Below are 17,194 nucleotides of genomic sequence, written 5' to 3' on the forward strand. Positions count from 1 at the left end.
CACCCCTCCAACGAGACAAAGGCTCCAGCTATGGGAGGCGGAGAGTGCGCGTGCGCCATGGAACGCGCGTGCGCGCTGCGGTCAGCGCCGCGGCCTGAGGCGTAGGGGGAGGGGCACCGGGAAAGGGCAGCGCCGAGAGGAACCAGCCGGGAGGCGCCGGACAGCCGAGCGGCAGGGCGCTCGCGCGCGCCCACTGGTGGCCGGAGGAGAAGGCTCCCGCGGAGGCCGGGCTGCCCGCCCCCTCCCCTGGGGAGGCTCGCGCTCCCGCTGCTCGCGCCTGCGCCGCCTGCCGGCCTCGGGAACGCGCCCTCTTCGCCGGCGCGCGCCCTCGCAGTCACCGCCACCCACCAGCTCCGGCACCAACAGCAGCGCCGCTGCCACCGCCCACCTTCTGCCGCCGCCACCACAGCCACCTTCTCCTCCTCCGCTGTCCTCTCCCGTCCTCGCCTCTGTCGACTATCAGGTAAGCGCCGCGGCTCCGAAATCTGCCTCGCCGTCCGCCCCTGTGCACCCCTGCGCCGCCGCCCCTAGCCCTCAGCCTCCACAGACTGGGGCTTCGTGCGCCGGGCATCGGTCGGGGCGACCGCAGGGCCCCTCCCTGCCTCCCCTGCTCGGGGGCTGGGGCCAGGGCGGCCTGGAAAGGGACGTGAGCAAGGGATGCACGCACGCCTGAGTGCGCGCGTGTGTGTGTGCTGGAGGGTCTTCACCCGCTTCGCGCCGACCCCAGGTGGAGGCCGTGCCGGCAGGGTGGGGCGCGGCGGCGGTGACTTGGGGGAGGGGGCTGCCCTTCACTCTCGACCGCAGTCTTTTGCCGCAATGGGCGTGCGTGGGGGGGAGGGGTCCGATAACGACCCCCGAAACCGAACCTGAAATCCGCTGTCCCTGCCGCTGTTCGCCATCAGCCCTAAGGAAGATGTGGATCGGGTTCTAGAAAAGATGACTGACTCCCTGCACGCCCCTCCCTTTACCTCCCGAGCAGTGATTCCGACAGGGCCTTCACCGCCCCTGATTTTAGGCGGGGGCCGGCCCCCTCCCCTTTTCCTCCTTCAGAAACCCGTAGGGGACATTTGGGGGCTGGGAGGAATCGAGGAGATGGGGAGGGGTCCAGGCGCTGTCACTTTAGTTGCCCTTCCCCCTGCGCACGCCTGGCACAGAGACGCGAGCAGCGCCGTGCCTGAGAACAGTGCGAGGATCCCAGTGTGCACGCTCGCAAAGGCAGGGGTCACCTGGCCTGGCGATGTGGACGGAGTCGGCGGCCGCCGGTCCCCGCTCGCGGGCAGGCACAGCAGCAGCCATGCACTGACGGGCGCGGGGCTGCAGGTGCATCTCGGGGCGGGTTTCTTTCTCAGCGCTCCGCGCGCAGGGTGCCCGGCGTGTGCGCTCCCTGCCGGAGGCGCGGGGCTGGCGCGCAGGGCTCGCCCCTCACTGCGGCAGTGGGTGTGGATCCTGGTGGGCGAGGAGGGGGGAGGATAGGCTGTGCCTCCTCCCACTCCCGAGGTGCCATCTTTTTTCGGCGTGTCACGTCTTTACGGTGCCATGCCAAACCGGGTGGCCGGGCTTCGTAGGACAGGGCGGGGCCTGGCATTAAAGGGAGGGGGACAATCAGCGCTGAAATCTTGGCGTTTTGCTGCTGCGGGCGTGAGCGCTGGGGGCGTTCACCCAGCACCTTCTTCGGGGGCTCTTTGCTTTGTCTGTAGAGGTTACGTGATCTGCGCTCCCAGCCCTGGTTTCTGGCTTTTATTCTGAGGGTGTTTAGCCAACCTCCCCCCACCCCCAAGCACCTCTTTCCTTTTTCGTTCCTCATTTCCGAGCCCATTGTTGGATCTCGAGGCTTGCTGGGGTCGACGAACCCGAGTCAACCCCCCGACCCCCGGCACGCATGGAACGGGCGTGACCGCGCGCAGCCTCGTCTCGGAGTCTGCGGGCGCCAGGAAGCTTCTGAAGGGATGGGATTCGAGTCTCCGTGCTGCGCTGCGGGCGGCGGCAGAGGGATCACGCCCCTCCCAACACCCCGAGTGTCCTGAGGGCCAAGCCACACCAGGTTGCCCAACGAGGGACGCTGGCTACCCATTCGGGGATGGGTGGGGAGCCCCGGTGGGGCCTCTCCAGCTTTACGCCCTGTTGCTTCGCCTGGCGGGAGAATGTGAGGAGGGGGCATAAGGTTACTGGTGCTGCGGCCACACCCATTTTTCTGAGCCCACTGGAGGGGGCACAGAGGGGGAATTGCCATGGGAACCACAGGCGTCCGGAGAGGGGACCTTGGGGCTGGCCCCACCCCTTCCCTGGGGAGATTGGGGACCCTGGGGTAGGCGGGGCCGCGCCCAGTTGGCCTCCTGGAGGACACGGGAGGAAGCCCCCAACCCCTGCACCTGAGACTCTAATTGGCCTCTGGCGGCCGCAGATAGGCAGCCCTTGGGTGTATTTTTATTAATATTATGTCTGTACTGATTAATATTATTTATCGTAAATGCGGGATTTCACCCGTATCCAAGTTCACCGTACCCCCAAAACCGAGTCTGGGGCTGCAAGGAGAACTCCTGGCCAAGGCATCCGAGCCTCGCCCTCCTGTGATGAACCTGGTACGCGCCGTTTTCTGGTTAATTCTATCGATGAAAACTGGTGCGGGGGGGCGCACTTCTGAGACGAACGAGCATCTAGGAGCTGAATCCTTCACGCGGGCTGCCCAGGTTGATCTGAATTTCCGGGGAATGGCTTGACTGGGGAACTAGAGCCCGCCCGGGACCAGGCTGACCTTCCTCGACGGTGGCGTCGAGGGCTGGAGCCTGAGTGCTGCGAGGCTTCCCGCATGGCTGAGCCACCGCAAGGGGTTGCAGAGCGGCTCAGGGGTCAGTTCAAGCATCTTCTCTCCTCCCTCGCCCCCAGACAGAGCTGGGCGCGGGATTCCGGTTCCAGATGGAGTGAGGGTCTCGGGACGGCCCTGGAAAAGGGGAGCCCACGGTCAAGGCTGCCTGTTGCCATCTCGAGCAGAGATGTCACCTGCTGCCGTTGGAGGAAAGGGAGCCCGGTGGGGATGAGCGCATTTAGCCCAATGCTGGGAACAAAGCACAATCCGCGCTTCTGCGATTTCGCTCCATTTTGAAATGTGTTGGCGCTTTGGTTGGGCCACTGCGGTGGGCAAGGCCGGGGAAGGAGGGGGCTGCTGTTAATGGAGAAACCTCAGGGGGACGGTCCTTCGTGCAACAATTAGGAAACTCCATCCTGACTCTGTGCGCGCTTTAAGGAGATGGCTTCGCTCCAGGTCCTCGAGGGATGCAGCTTTGGCGCGGATGACGGTGGGGTGCTTGCCTCTGGAAATGTCTGGGCACGGATCCCGGGGCCATCGACGACTCCTCCCCATCCCCAGCAGGCGGGAGCTCTTACATTCCGAGCGACTGCTCTCACCCTCTGGCGCTCACACACCTGTAACTCCAAACCTCCGTCTCAGAATGGTCCGGGTTGGAAGGGATGATGGGGGCTCGGACAGCGACTGCCCAGCTCACCCCTCTGCGCGCTCAGGCTCCAGGCTCAGCAGGACCAATTTGAGTTATATCTGATCCCCCCTGCCCCCTTAACTGACCCATCCTACAGGAGACAGGGAAATGTCTTTCCTACCGCGGTTGATTCTAGGGTGTCATTTTGTGTTTTGCGATGGCTGCTTATATTTACTATATAAGAATTGTTTATTTTCCATCTCCAAATCCTCCCTCTACATAAATAAATAAATGGATAAACAGATAAGTGTGTCCCCCGCCCCCACCCCCGCTAGGCAGGTCTGGAGTGACCCTTGAAGCTCATCCATTCCTTGGCCAAGTTTGCCTCCCTAACAGATATTTATACAGCAATAACCCGGCTTGGCTCTTGGGTTCACCTTTAGACGATTTGGGGAAGGGGCTTGTTGGCTTTGCTGGTTTTTGGATGAGTGACAGTCCATGACTGTTCCTGCTGGAAGGGCGTGGCTTTTAAGTGGTTTCTAATATCAGGCACTGCTCCTCTGAGAGGAACAAAAGAAATGGATACCTGCCCATAAATTGCTAGAAAACTTAGAATTGGTTTGATTGAGGAAAGGTTAGATTTATTCCGGTTGGAAAAAGAGGCCTTTCTATTAAAGGGGCCCTTTGACCCTCATGCCCTTGGAGGTCAGTGCCAGCCTGGAGATGTGATAAGATTGTGGTTTTCCTTCTGCCTTTTTAACATCCGTTGATACAGTCCATTTGTTGAAAATTTTAAGAAACGTGTTTTATTCCACTTTCCCTCAGCATTTATGTGTGTGGCTTCAGTGGCTCTGTGGCTACATGTACAAACACATGTTATTTTTCCAATTGGACATGTTATAATTTTCCAACTGGACCTTGCCTTCTATTGATGTATTTATTTAGCATCTTCCTTACTCCCTCCTTGAAAAAGACTCACTCAAAAACAAGTAAAAACAACCGCAGGGGCCTAATACAGTGCTAGACATACAAGAGGTATCCGGTCCATACCAAATGGATTTTATCCATGAAGGATAAATGGGGAAACACAGGTTAAGAGAAACAGAAGGTGGGGCTTTATTTATGGTCACGGCAGAAGGAAGGTTTGGGGACAAACTCAGTTCAGTCTATCCCAGCCCTGTGTCCCAGTGACGCTCAGCTGCCTGTGCTCTTGGGCCACCTCCTCCCGCCCCCTCCCCCTCCCCACTGCAGCACTCCCATAGCCTGGTCCCTATGGCCCACCTCCCTCTTATTGGCCAGAGGTGAAGATGAGAGGAAAGGAGAGAGACCACCCTCTACCCTAGGGAAGGAAGACCCTGCCCTGGCACCTTTTGGTACTTGGTGCAGTAGGTCGGTGGGAAGCGGGTGGGAAACCACATTTGACTCTGCTCCTTCCTCCGCCACCACTTTCCTCATCACCGTGTTCAGAGACCCCCAAAGCCCCTTCACACTCCCAGAAACAGCCCCCTGGTCATTCCTAACTTGCCATGCCCAGGAGTTAGGCGCTTCCACTAGTGACAGGGAGCTGGCGTTTGGGGGGCACCTCAGCAGGTGACGGGGAGAGAAGCCCGCAGCCTCACCAGCTGGGCTGCAGCAGAGAGAGGAGCCCTCATGTTCCAGCAGGGACTCTCAGCTGTTTGCCTGTAAAACCATGCTTCTCACCTGGGGGCCACTGAGATGTCTAGAGAGATGTTTTTCTTTTCACAACTTGAGGAGGGTGCTACTGACATCTCGTAGATAGAGGCCAGGGATGCTGCTGAACATCCTACATGGCACAGGACAGTCTCCTACATCAAAATATGACCCAACCCCAGTGTTACCACTGCTGGGGCTGACACTGGCATTGCTACCTTAATTACATTCATTGATTGTCTTCTAGGAGCCCTGTTCTAAGTGCTTGTCTCAGATTATCTCATTTAATCCTCACAACAATTCCCCTATGTAGCAGGTGCTGTTATTATCTCCATGCTGGGGAAACTGAAGCACAGAGAGGGTTAGTAACTTGCTAAAGGTCATAGAGCCAGTGGGTGGTGGAGCTGGGTGCCTGCCACTAGCTCCCTCCCCTCTCAGCCACACGTGGGTTTACTTGGCCATTGTGGACTAGTCTGGGAACCCAAATATGATCTATAACATTGACCCAGTAGATATTGATTCTAAAACCACTGTTTCACAAATGAACTTTTACAAGAGTCTGTAATTGGAGCATGACCCAGAATAAGTTTAGGGAGATGTGGAGTTTAAAGCTCTCAATTTCTTATCTGGCCCCGACACAGAGAGCAAGGCATTTCACTCTACCTTGGTGCTCTGTTTATAAAACAAAGAGCAAATATCTCTTCCCAAGGTCCTTAAACTTCTACTCCCTAATGCAGGGTTTCTGGACTGATCTGCCAGATGAAGGGGCAGCTGGTTTGATTGACCCAGGGAAGGCTGGAAATCAAGACTGGGGGATCAAGATGTAGATTCAGTGTGGCCAAGTCAAGTCTCTGTGGTTTAGGGACATCAGATGCCCAGCTTAGGTTCTGTACCTCGGCAAGGTAAAAGCGTTGGTGCCCACTGATGAGGCCAGCTCTGAGATTGTGGGTGTGGGTTGAGTTGGGTGGGCATAGGCAAGTCCTCATGTAAGAATCCCTTGGCAAAGATAGGCCCGGGAGGCTTTTCTCACTTCCTGGGGCCCAGGCTTTGCAATAAATATTCCATTATACTATGGTGCCTTGGGGCTACCTGAGAATCCTCTGTCTCGCCCCTGTTGCCTTGCCAAAGAGGTTGCTGTCCAAGAATTCCTTTCCTGTCTCCAGATGCCATGCTCCTGCCACCTCTGCCAGGTTCCCTGCCTGCCCAGATGGCTCCCACCTGAGTATGAGGAGGAGTTTGAGGCTGGCCCAGGACAGGTTTTGAGCTTTCTGGGTTCTCCGGTTAGGAAGCTTTCTGTAAGCATGCAGATACAATGGGCATCAGCAAAATACAAACTGGAACAATTTCCAGGTATATTCCCTTAATTTTCTTTGCTTTTTTCATATTTCATCAGGCTCCATGCTGAGCCCAATCAGGGACCTGATAAAAATCCAAACACCATGTCAGCGAGTCCCCAAGAAATGCATTTTGTGCCAAGGCTATTCAAGGAAGTTTTGGGAGCAGCTCAAGGGCAGACACTGTTACCCTTCCCCCAGGTCCCCAGTGCAGGGCAGTGTCCTGCATGTGGAGGCAGTTTGGCCTAATGGTTAAGGAGGCAGGCTCTGATTGGGCCTCCTGGACATAAGTCCCAGCTCCCTGCTCACTGTGGGACCTAAGCCATGTTGTTTAGCTGTTTGGAGAGTTTTTTGTCATCCATAACTTGGAGTATGATGGTGCCTGTCTCACGGGTTGCCATGGGGTTCAAACAAGCTAACCTGGTACTCACCAGGGCCCTACACATAGTAACTGCTCAGTAAATCGCATCATTGGCAGTGTCCTATGGATAAGTGCTTGTGATTGGCTGAATGAGCAGAGGGGTCTAAAGACCCTGGTGATGGAATCAGTTGTACAGATAAATTGTTACACTGAGTAGGGATCAAGTTAGGAAAAGTGGGTAACTGCCCAGCTCCCCTGCAGCCAAACTTTGGGCAGACGTGGACCCTCTGAAAATTGCACACACCCATGTTTTTTTTTTTTTTTTTTTTTTTTTTTTTTTTGAGACGGAGTCTCGCTCTGTCGCCCAGGCTGGAGTGCAGTGGCCGGATCTCAGCTCACTGCAAGCTCCGCCTCCCGGGTTTACGCCATTCTCCTGCCTCAGCCTCCTGAGTAGCTGGGACTACAGGCGCCCGCCACCTCGCCCGGCTAGTTTTTTGTATTTTTAGTAGAGACGGGGTTTCACCGTGTTAGCCAGGATGGTCTCGATCTCCTGACCTCGTGATCCGCCCATCTCGGCCTCCCAAAGTGCTGGGATTACAGGCTTGAGCCACCGCGCCCGGCCTCACACACCCATGTTTAAATGTACACACAGAACTCTTGCCACAGGCAAGCGGAGATTTGTCATCTGCTGTCCCTGCTTCATATTCTTCCTGAAATCCACTCCATGCCAGGAATAAACTGCATGCTCTCCACCAGCCCAAACCGACCTGCCCTCCCTCCAGTCATCCCGGGAAGGGTGACCTGGCTTAGTACATTGGGTTCAGAGATCTTTCCAGTTTACTTGTTGAATAAAAAGTGAGGGCTGATTAAGAAAGTAATGGCAGTCAGGGAAGGCGAAGGAGGTGAAGAAGAGATTTTACAAATGAAGTAATTCAACGGAGTGCTGACGTTGGTAAACTGGTGAACAGGTTTCAGGGTGGTCGGTTGAGAGTGGAGTAGAAAAGGGTTAAATAAAGCAAACTTGTGGTGTACTGAATCTTAGGAATTCCATGTATCCAATAAGTATAGTCATTTATGAATTAATAAATTAGGCCTAAGAAGCCTTCTTATCCCTTAAATCAAGACTGAGTAACAATATATCAGTTTTAAAAAGTCATTACATCAGAAAATAATGTAAATGATACACATAGATTTTCAAGATTTTACTTTAACTGAAACTATATAAATGTAAATTCGTTCACCCATCTTTTGACACAGGGCCCAGGTCTTCTCTTGGTGTCTGATCAGCCAGTTGAAATTTCGTGTCTCTCTTGCCTGTGCCATATTAATAATGCACTGTCTGGGTCTTCCGATTTCAGTTTGGATTTTGGATTTATATTGTGGAGTCATCTGAATGCAGAATCCCTCAGGGATTTTACTTTTTTCTTTTTTTGCATGGTCTTTACCATCCTGTTTGATAGTAAATATTACTCACCTTTGTGAAGTCTTTCTAAAACATTCAACTTAATTTTCTTAAAATCATTGAATGATTTGAAGAGCTTATCCTTCCCTCTGCACTTGTATTCCCTCAGCTTGCACTTTATTTATTTATTTATTTATTTATTTATTTATTGAGACAGAGTCTCGCTGTGTCGCCCAGGCTGGAGTGCAGTGGTGCGATCTCGGCTCACTGCAACCTCCACCTCCTGGGTTCAAGCAATTCTGCCTCAGCCTCCCCAGTAGCCGGGACTACAAGTACACACCATAATGCTCATTTGATTTTTGTATTTTTGTAGAGATGGGGTTATGCCATGTTGTCCAGGCTGGTCCTGAACTTCTGACCCAGGTGATCCACCCACCTCGGCCTCCCAAAGTGCTGGGATTACAGGCGGGAGTCACCATGCCTGGCCAGCTTGCACCTTAGTTAGGGTATGTGATTATTATAGCAAGTCTGGTGTACGTAGAAGATTTTGAATGGGCACAGATGACCTTTAGGAAGTGCTGGGCTATGGTAAGAGGCAGTCCTAACTGCAGATCAGGCTGTGAGGACCCCAGCCTTGCATGTTGACAGACCTTCATGTCTTATTCGTACAGGGTATCAGAAGAACACCTACTGGGGAAACTTTTAAATAAGTAAAAGGTGGGCGTCCTCCCCGCCTGTCTTCCGTCTGTCTGCCAGGACTAGCACAGCACTTTGAAGTCATTCACATGGAATCCCAACTTAAGAGGGCACTACAAAATCCTCTCCATCAGACTGAAAATAAGTTTAAATTCCCTTTCTTATATTAACTCCCCTGAGGAAAGAGTCTTAGATCAATGTCCAATATTAAAAACAGTTTTAAATCAGGGAGTGAGAATTAAATCTGAAACCATTGATAATAACGTTTCATTCATTCCTCTCCTTTGGCCTCATCCACCCTACTGCTAAATCCAGGCATCAAAGAGAAGAGGGACATAATTATCTCTGGTCCCAGCTGCTGGTTTTCCTTCCAGCCTATGGCCCAGTTTTCCGTTTTACTGAGAAGGCTGGTGATGTTGGCTTGGGATCTACATCTGCAGTTGTACCACAAAAAGTCCAGGGATGCACTTGCATCCTTGTATCCGCCTCCCTGGGATAGCAAGGATATTAGAAGACCCCTGGATCCATAATTGCTTGTCACGTTATCTGCAGACGCCACAGAATGCCAAGAACAAAGTGCTGGGAAGGACCAATTCATGGAACCATGGGACGGTGCTCGTCCCCCAGCGTAAAGGACAGCTCCTCCTCCTGAATTGCAGCCAACATTCTAAATCGTGTGTCAACAGAGTTGTCCTGGATCGGATCCAGTTCTCCCATTGATTTGCAGGTCATTTCAGGGGTGCCTGTTCCAGTTGTTCTTAATTGAATGCTGGCAGCAAACTATTGTCTTACCTCATCCCTCTACCATGGCCTATTCCTCAAAAAGAGACTTCTTGGGTAATCACGGCAACATCAGGCAGGCCGGGCGCGGTGGCTCACGCCTGTAATCCCAGCACTTTGGGAGGCGGAGGCGGGTGGATCACAAGGTTAGGAGATTGAGACCATCCTGGTTAACACGGTGAAACCCTGTCTCTACTAAAAATACAAAAAATTAGCCAAGCGTGGTGGCAGGTGCCTGTAGTCTCAGCTACTCAGGAGGCTGAGGCGGGAGAATGGCTTGAACCCGGGAGGCGGAGGTTGCAGTGAGCCGAGATTGTGCCACTGTACTCTATCCTGGGTGACAGAGCAAGATTTCATCTCAAAAAAAAAAAAAAAAAAAAAAGATTATCTTTGGTTTTATATGTATATAAATGAGGCCAGGCTCGGTAGCTCACACTTGTAATCCCAGCATTGTGGGAGGATCGCTTGAAGCCAGGAGTCTGAGACTAGCCTGGGCAACAAAGCAAGACCCTGTCTTTACAAAAGAAAACTAAAAATTAGCTGAGCATGATGGCATGCTTCTGTAGCCCTGTCTACTTGGGAGGCTGAAGCAGGAGGATCACTTGAGCCCGAAGTTCAAGGCTACAGTGAACTATGATTGTCCCACTGCACTCCAGCCTGGGTAACACAGCAAGGTCCTGTCTCTAAACATTTTTTTTTAAATTCTATTTATATTTACATGTATTTAAATGTGAATATTCACTACCTATTTGTTGCATGCCTGGATTTTTTATATTGGGCTTGCTGAAAACCTGAACAGCTTTCTACTTGACAATGCATCAGAATTTAAATCAGCGTGTTAATAAGCCAAGCAAAGGTTATATAGGCAAATAAAACTGTTGTCTATAACCTCCTGTAACATTGGAGCACAGCAAAAATCATGGTATAGACACATATGAACCTGTCCCTTTCATAGCTGCTCACTGCCAGGAAACATCAGGAATAGCCGTTTGGAAGAGTCACCGGCCCTCCCACCATCCGTTTTCTGTCTTGTCTTTTCCCTATGAGCAGGGGAAATTCCCCACTGGCCCCAATCCCCAGTGCAGCGGCTCAGCCTCTGCCTCTGCCGCCGCTTTCCATGAGGCCAGCTTAGAAACAGAGGATTTTGCAGAACATCCCTAAATCCGCTTGAATAAAGGAGTGATCATTCATAAACTCACCTGAACCTTCTTAAAACCTATTTAATATTTTTCCCGGATAATCCTATCGAGATAACTTGCCTCCTGGGCTTCTCTCCACCAGGTTCAGTTCTTCCTTTAGTGGTAAAGTTCCTCCCTTCTTAGCATCTCAGCTGTGCCTGAGAAAAGGCCAGCGGTAGCTGCACTCTGTTCCCTGTGGAGTGTTAATAAAGACTGAATAAATTGAAATAAATCCCTTTCAATGTCACTAAAGTGCTATAAATAATCATGAACCAATGTTTGATGGCGGATGAGAAATGCAAGAAAAAATTTTTAATCAGTAGGATTCATGTTATAAGTTGACAGTCTGGGCCAGATTAAAAAAATAAAAATAAAAAGACTTTAAGAAAGATCTTATCATTTGTTACCAGCAAGACTGAATTCCAGAAGCGAGCCACACCCTCATTTTGTGGGCCCCTGTTATCACTGGCTGCTTAGGGTTGCCAAGCCCTGAATTCATTTGTCAACTAAGAGGTTTTTGGCCAAGATTAAGGTTTCCCATGCCTCCATATTTCCATCTGAGAAATGGAGATTATGCTGTCTTCCCCCTCAGAATGGATGATAATGTGGTCTCTCTTCTCTTCTCATAGTCATAGAACTGAAATAAAACAACTTAAGAGAATTCCTTTGAGCTTCTCAAAAGTGCTGCAGGACTAGGGGATGCCTCCCGGGAGCCGCAGTCGGGTGCTGATCTGAAGTCTTTGGTGGGCTGACTTTAGCCTGACCTGAAATAGTATAGCTGCTGCCACCTGGCTCCCTTAGTGCCAGACTGTGCAGCTGGTTCCTAGGGGTGAGGGCTGAGCCAGCAAGGTCTGTGCCCAGGAGGGATGCATGGGTGGCCACAGAACAGCCTGCACTGATCTTGTCTGTCCCCTGCTTTAGAAGGAAGGAGACCCAAACCAGGATGCAAGACAGTGAGTGGCGGTGCCTTGAGCATGACCTCAAGTGATTTCCAGCCCCTGCCAGTGCTGACTTCTCTGGGGAAGGGCTGGGACTTCCTTCTGAGCTCAAGTCATGACCCTTACATAGAATTTCCTGGGAGCTTTTCCATTTTTCTGGAGTTTTCAGTTTCTTCCTAACCAGACAGGGACTTGGTACAGAATCTCATATTCTAATTATGCCCAGGAGCAACCTCTCCCCACCACTTACAGCGTTTAGCATGTGACAGGAATTGATTAAGGCATGAGTGATTAAATTAAAGCCAGGCATTGACTTGGATGGTGTAATATTCTGATGACTGTTTGGTGGCAAAGGCACGGGGCAGACTCATTAATTGAACTGCTTGCACCTGGAATTTGAATTGAGCCAGAGCGGGGCTGAAGTCAGTTTGCCTTCACCCTGTGAATGGAGGGTTTCTCCGGAGCGTGGATGGTGGGCGGTATTTCAGGATGTATGCGTAACCCCCACCCTGGCAATGGCACATCTTTTCTCCAGCGTGGCCAGGTTTGAGTGCCAGTCCTGGGTGTCCATAGCCTTGCGTTTTAGTAAAATGCTGCCCCCATTACCACCTGGTCTGTCCACTTCGGTCACTGGAATTTGCCGTCTTCCAGTCCCCAGTGTGGCAAGCCATGGAGACTCAAGCTCTTCCCCCTCCACATCCTGGAACAGACCCGCCAGTTTCTTCCAGGCATTGCCTCAGTTTGCCCCTCTCTTTCCAGTCACACTCTCACCAGCGATAACATGATTTTAGGCCTTATCACCTCACCCTCGGATCCTTATGGAAACAATGAGTTGTTCCCTGTTTCAGTTCCAAAATTCATATCCAATCCGTTTTGCGTGCCATTGCCAAATTCTTCCCAGAGCAACCCCGTCACCTGCCCTGGCCCTCTCCACGTGTGGTCCTGCCATGAGCATCACCTGCTAAGCCAAGCTGGCCTCGAGCTGCCTGCCTGGGTCCCCACACCTTGGCTCACCTCCCTGCCCAGTCCCACCTCCCGCTTCCTGCCAGCCTGCCCTGTGGCTCCTTCATAGACGCCGTGCTCTTTCTGCCCCTTGCTCACCCATGGAAGCTTTGCCCCTCTCTCCCTGCCCTACCCCATATGTAAATCGCCCTGACCTTCCTCAGTGTCCATCCTCCCTGAAGCTTTCCCCAGCCTTGACACTCAAGGTCCAGAGGCTGCGCGTTTCCTCTTACCTGTGGCAGAGCCGCGCTCCTCAGTGCTCACAGTTCCCCTCTTGCCCCCACTTCCTGTGTAGGACTCATCTGCCCACAGGTTGCACGTCTTATGAAGGCAAGGACTGTGTCTTACGTGACTTTCCTTCTCCAGTCACAGAGCTGGGCACATATATAGCTCAAAACCCTCTTGATTAACACAGGTGGATGCTGAGAAATCAAACAGGCGATGTCAAATGAGCTCTCCTTATTTAAATCAAGTCAGTCCTCCACCTCCTAGTTACTCAGTTCCAGTACTGTATATACTTGGAAATAATAAAAACCACATTTCCTTTAAAACATTCTATAATTGTTCCTTTGCCCTACTTCAGACTGACTTAACACACTCCCCATTGGTCCAAATGAGTTTTGCCATACGAAGATGCTGATAATAGCAGCAGTGGATTATTCTACTAAAACCATTGCCTCGTTAATCCTCAGTCCCAACGAGGTGGGGATTATTATCCTCATTTTGCAGAGAAGCAAACTGAGGCTCAGAGATTTCACAGCTGGGGAGGGAGCCAGATCATGCTTCTGTCCAGGCCCAAGCTCTCCCCCGCTTGCCTTCCTGCCTCTGCAACCTCAGAGCATCCCCCATCTGGTTCCACTGGCTATGCTAGTTGTGCGGGAACCAAAAGCCCCGTCTCTAGTGCTGAGGACTGGAGAAGCCATGGCCTCCAGGCTCTGTGAATGGGTCACATGTAACCTGAGCCTGGAGAAATTGTTTGAAACTGAAGGCAAGCCTCTAAACCAGGCTGCTGCTTCATGGCTCCGGTGACGGCAGAACCAAATTTAGTGCTGTGGGCAGGTCCACACTTACCAGAAAGAGAAGCTCATTTTTCTTCTGGCTCACATCAAGCATGAAAAATGTTCACACACACACCCCACACACACACACACTCCGGAGGGGTCCATGTGGCTAGAGGCTGGAAGATGTGGATGAGAGGAGCCTGGCGGGTAAGCCCAGGGAAGATGACATTCAGCTTCCCAGACAGTGTCTACAGGGAGAAATTTAATTAAAAGTGGGGCGGGTTCCCTGAGCAAGGCAGACAAAGTCAGCCCTCTACGGTTAAGAAAAAGGGTCACAGTGAGAGGAAAGGTGAAGAGACTGAGTCTGTATTTTCCAGTCTGTTGGGCGACACGCCTGATCCCCCTTCCTCAAAAATCCACTTTACTTTCCCCATGTCTACACCAGTGTGGTTCACACTCTGGGACAAGGAAAAGGGGGAGTGATGGGGAACAGAGAAGGGAGGAGCTCACACAGCTGAGGCTGGGGTTATGCATATCGAATTACTTAGAATTTGCAACCTCACAGGGTACTTTTATGGCATTGAAATACACTTCCCACAGCCACCCTCCCTCTAACTAAAAGCAAGAGTCATTTCTCAGTTCTGGTCTTGCCTCCCACCTTCTCCTCCACATTTTAAAAAATCCACCGGCTGCAAAGTGAAGACACCATATGTGAGATCCCACCCTAGTTTCTGTTTTATCAGGGTTTGGAGCAGGTGGAGCAGGCAGAGGGATCATTTCAGCCTGTACATTGTATTAAGTATTAAGCGTGAGTGCTGAGTCATTCTTCAAGAAAAGTTTTATGAAGCATCCAAAACTGAAGGGTGGAGCCACCTGGAGACAGTAGCCTCAGTCCTGGCCCTGAGCACAGCCTGCATAGGCCCCTCTGGATCCCGGCGGGAGCTGCAGAGTGTGGGCACCTTGGCACACAGCCCTGAGTGCAAAATTAGGAGCTGGGCAGAGGGCATCTCTGTCGCCATTGGGAAGCCCAGGGCACACTGGTCATAGCCGTAGACCATGAGCACCCTACACCCGGGGGACAGATGCGACCAGTGTGCCCTGGGCTGCCCAATGGCAACAGAGAGATTGACACCTGGACCCCGTGTCACAGGGACTCCACTACCAAGACTCCCGAGACTGCCACCTTCCAGTGGGATAAGCCCTGCCTCCTACTGGGCCCACAATGTACAGAGAACACTTGGGATGACCTGGCTTTCTGGATACACAAATATTGATCCAATCTGGGCTAATTAGAAGGTCAGTCCCAGTAAAAAATCAAAGTCAGCTGGGTGTGAGGCTCACTCCTGTAATCCCAGCACTTTGAAAGGGCAAGGCAGGCAGATCATTTGAAGCCAGAAGTTCAAGACCAGCCTGGGCAACATAGCAAAACCCTGTCTCTACTAAAAATACAAATAATTAGGCTGGGTGTGGTGGCTCATGCCTATAATCCCAACACTTTGGGAGGCCGAGGCAGGTAGACACCTGAGGTCAGGAGTTTGAGACCAGCCTGGCCAACACAGCAAAACCCCGTCTGTACTAAAAACACAAAAATTAGCCAAGCGTGATGGCATGCACCTGTAATCCTGGCTACCGGGGAGGCTGAGACGGAGAGAATCATTTGAATCCAGGAGGCAGAGTTGCAGTGAGCTGAGATTGGACCATTACACTCCAGCCTGGGTGATACAGCAAGACTCTGTCTCAAAAAAAAAAAAAAAAGCTGGACCTGGTGGTGCACTACCTGTAATCCCAGCTATTTGGAGGCTGAGGCTCAAGAATCACTTGAACCCGGGAGGCAGTGGTTGCAGTGAGCCGAGTCCAGCCTGGGTGACAGAGTGAGTGAGACTCCATTTCAAAAAAATAATAAATCTGAGTCACTTTAATATTCTTATTTGGATGTCAACCTCTAGGTGTTTGAGACAGGGGAGTGACATGGGGGCACGGTGTAACCTCACACTTGGGAAGCCCACATGATGCGATATCAGGGTGCTGGGAGGTCCCCCCACTCCCTAAATTACTAACAAGTGGATAGTACTTTGCAGTTTATATGATCTTATTTGATTCTTGACATGAGCCTGTGAGTGAAAAATTCCTTCCCCTCTTCTACAGATTAGGACATTGAGATTCAGGGAGCTTCAGTGGGATTCAGGAAGTCAAGTGGCACCTGGAGTCCCGCGGCTAATTTGAGGCTGGTAGGAGAGTCGAACCCAGGACTTGTGCTTCTCACGCCTGGGTTTCTGCTTCCTAGTGCATGGTCTTCCCCCTAGCTTTCCCATTCACTGCTTTAGCCTAGGGCTCTTACCCTTTATTAAACTGCCAGTGCCTCCCTGCTTTTCTTGCCCAAAGACAAAAAAGTGTTTTTGTTTCTGTTTTGTTTTTCATAGGGCAGAGACCTGGAATTTCAGCTTGAGAACTTATACCATATGATAAATAAATCATCAACAGATGGCTTTTTCCTTAAAAAAAAAAAAAAAAAAAAAAAAAAAAAAAAAAAACTCTAAGATGTATATGCAGGGAGGCATAATTTGTGCCAAAAAGTGCTCACCACCCTGTAGTCATGGGGGCAGGAGGCAGCCGCAGGTGAAGGGAGAAATCTCAGAGTCCAAGCAGCCCCCTTCTGGGCTGAACTGGGGAGCTGGGGGCACTGCCAGCCCTGCCAGGTTCTCCTAGGAGGCGGCAGTTCATATGGCCGTGGGAGGAGGCAGAGGGAGCCTCATGTGTACCCACATTTCCAGGGATCCAGAAGACAGAAGGAGGAAAACCACCATCATGTTAAAGCAGACAGTTAGGTAACACATCCTGTAATACAAGTTATTTTTTCCACATCTAAAGGCTAAAAATAGTTGCTAGAATTTAAAGATAATTGGTAAATGAGTTTCTATCCTTCTAGTTTCACATCAAATGGAATCACGCTGCCTTCACATTACTAGTGCCCGTTATTTGTGTTTAATTTCCACAATGTTGTCTAATTCCACTCTTTGGGCTTCCCCAGGGATCCAGACTCCCTCACTCGCCCGTCGCGGGGAAATGCTTTATTTATCTTTGTGTCCTCTGAGCTGGGCATAGCACATGGCACTGAATAAGCACTCAGTAATTGATTCGTGAATGAATAAATGGATGAGTGGGTGAGTTCAATATCGACTACAAAACCCCTAAGGCCACATGCTAGTGAGTGGCTGTGCCTGTAGTCCCAGCTGCTCGGGAATCTGAGGCAGGAGGATCTCTTGAGCCCAGGAGTTTGAAACCAGCCTGGGCGATATAGCAAGAACCTATCTCAAATGACAAAAACAGGGCCAGGTGCAATGGCTTACGCCTGGAATCCCAGCGCTTTAGGAGACCGAGATGGGAGGATCACTTGAGGCCA

The 17,194-nt window shown here is 51.4% G+C and overlaps 1 protein-coding gene and 1 long non-coding RNA gene across 47 annotated transcripts in view; one reads left to right on the forward strand and one right to left on the reverse strand.

Moving 5' to 3' along the window:
* The first annotated feature begins 330 nt into the window (after positions 1-330).
* The window catches only part of MAPT (microtubule associated protein tau), a 132,172-nt gene continuing 115,308 nt past the window's right edge, over positions 331-17,194 (forward strand). For 40 of the 46 annotated variants that reach the window (XM_077972274.1, XM_077972237.1, XM_077972242.1 and 37 more), the window contains exon 1: positions 331-463. The gene's annotated coding sequence lies outside the window, so the exon portion shown is untranslated. Of the gene's footprint in view, positions 464-1,182; positions 1,321-17,194 lie in introns of those variants that run through there. The other 6 variants (XM_077972238.1, XM_077972270.1, XM_077972241.1 and 3 more) reach the window with 3 other exon arrangements.
* LOC144335818 (uncharacterized) lies at positions 8,112-13,165 on the reverse strand. The gene is made up of 3 exons (XR_013407009.1): positions 13,027-13,165; positions 10,935-11,046; positions 8,112-8,246 (listed from the first exon to the last, which is right to left on the reverse strand). It is a non-coding gene; the product is annotated as an uncharacterized LOC144335818 (long non-coding RNA).

The sequence above is a fragment of the Macaca mulatta genome, chromosome 16, assembly GCF_049350105.2.
Source record: "Macaca mulatta isolate MMU2019108-1 chromosome 16, T2T-MMU8v2.0, whole genome shotgun sequence".
Classification (NCBI taxonomy): domain Eukaryota; kingdom Metazoa; phylum Chordata; class Mammalia; order Primates; family Cercopithecidae; genus Macaca; species Macaca mulatta.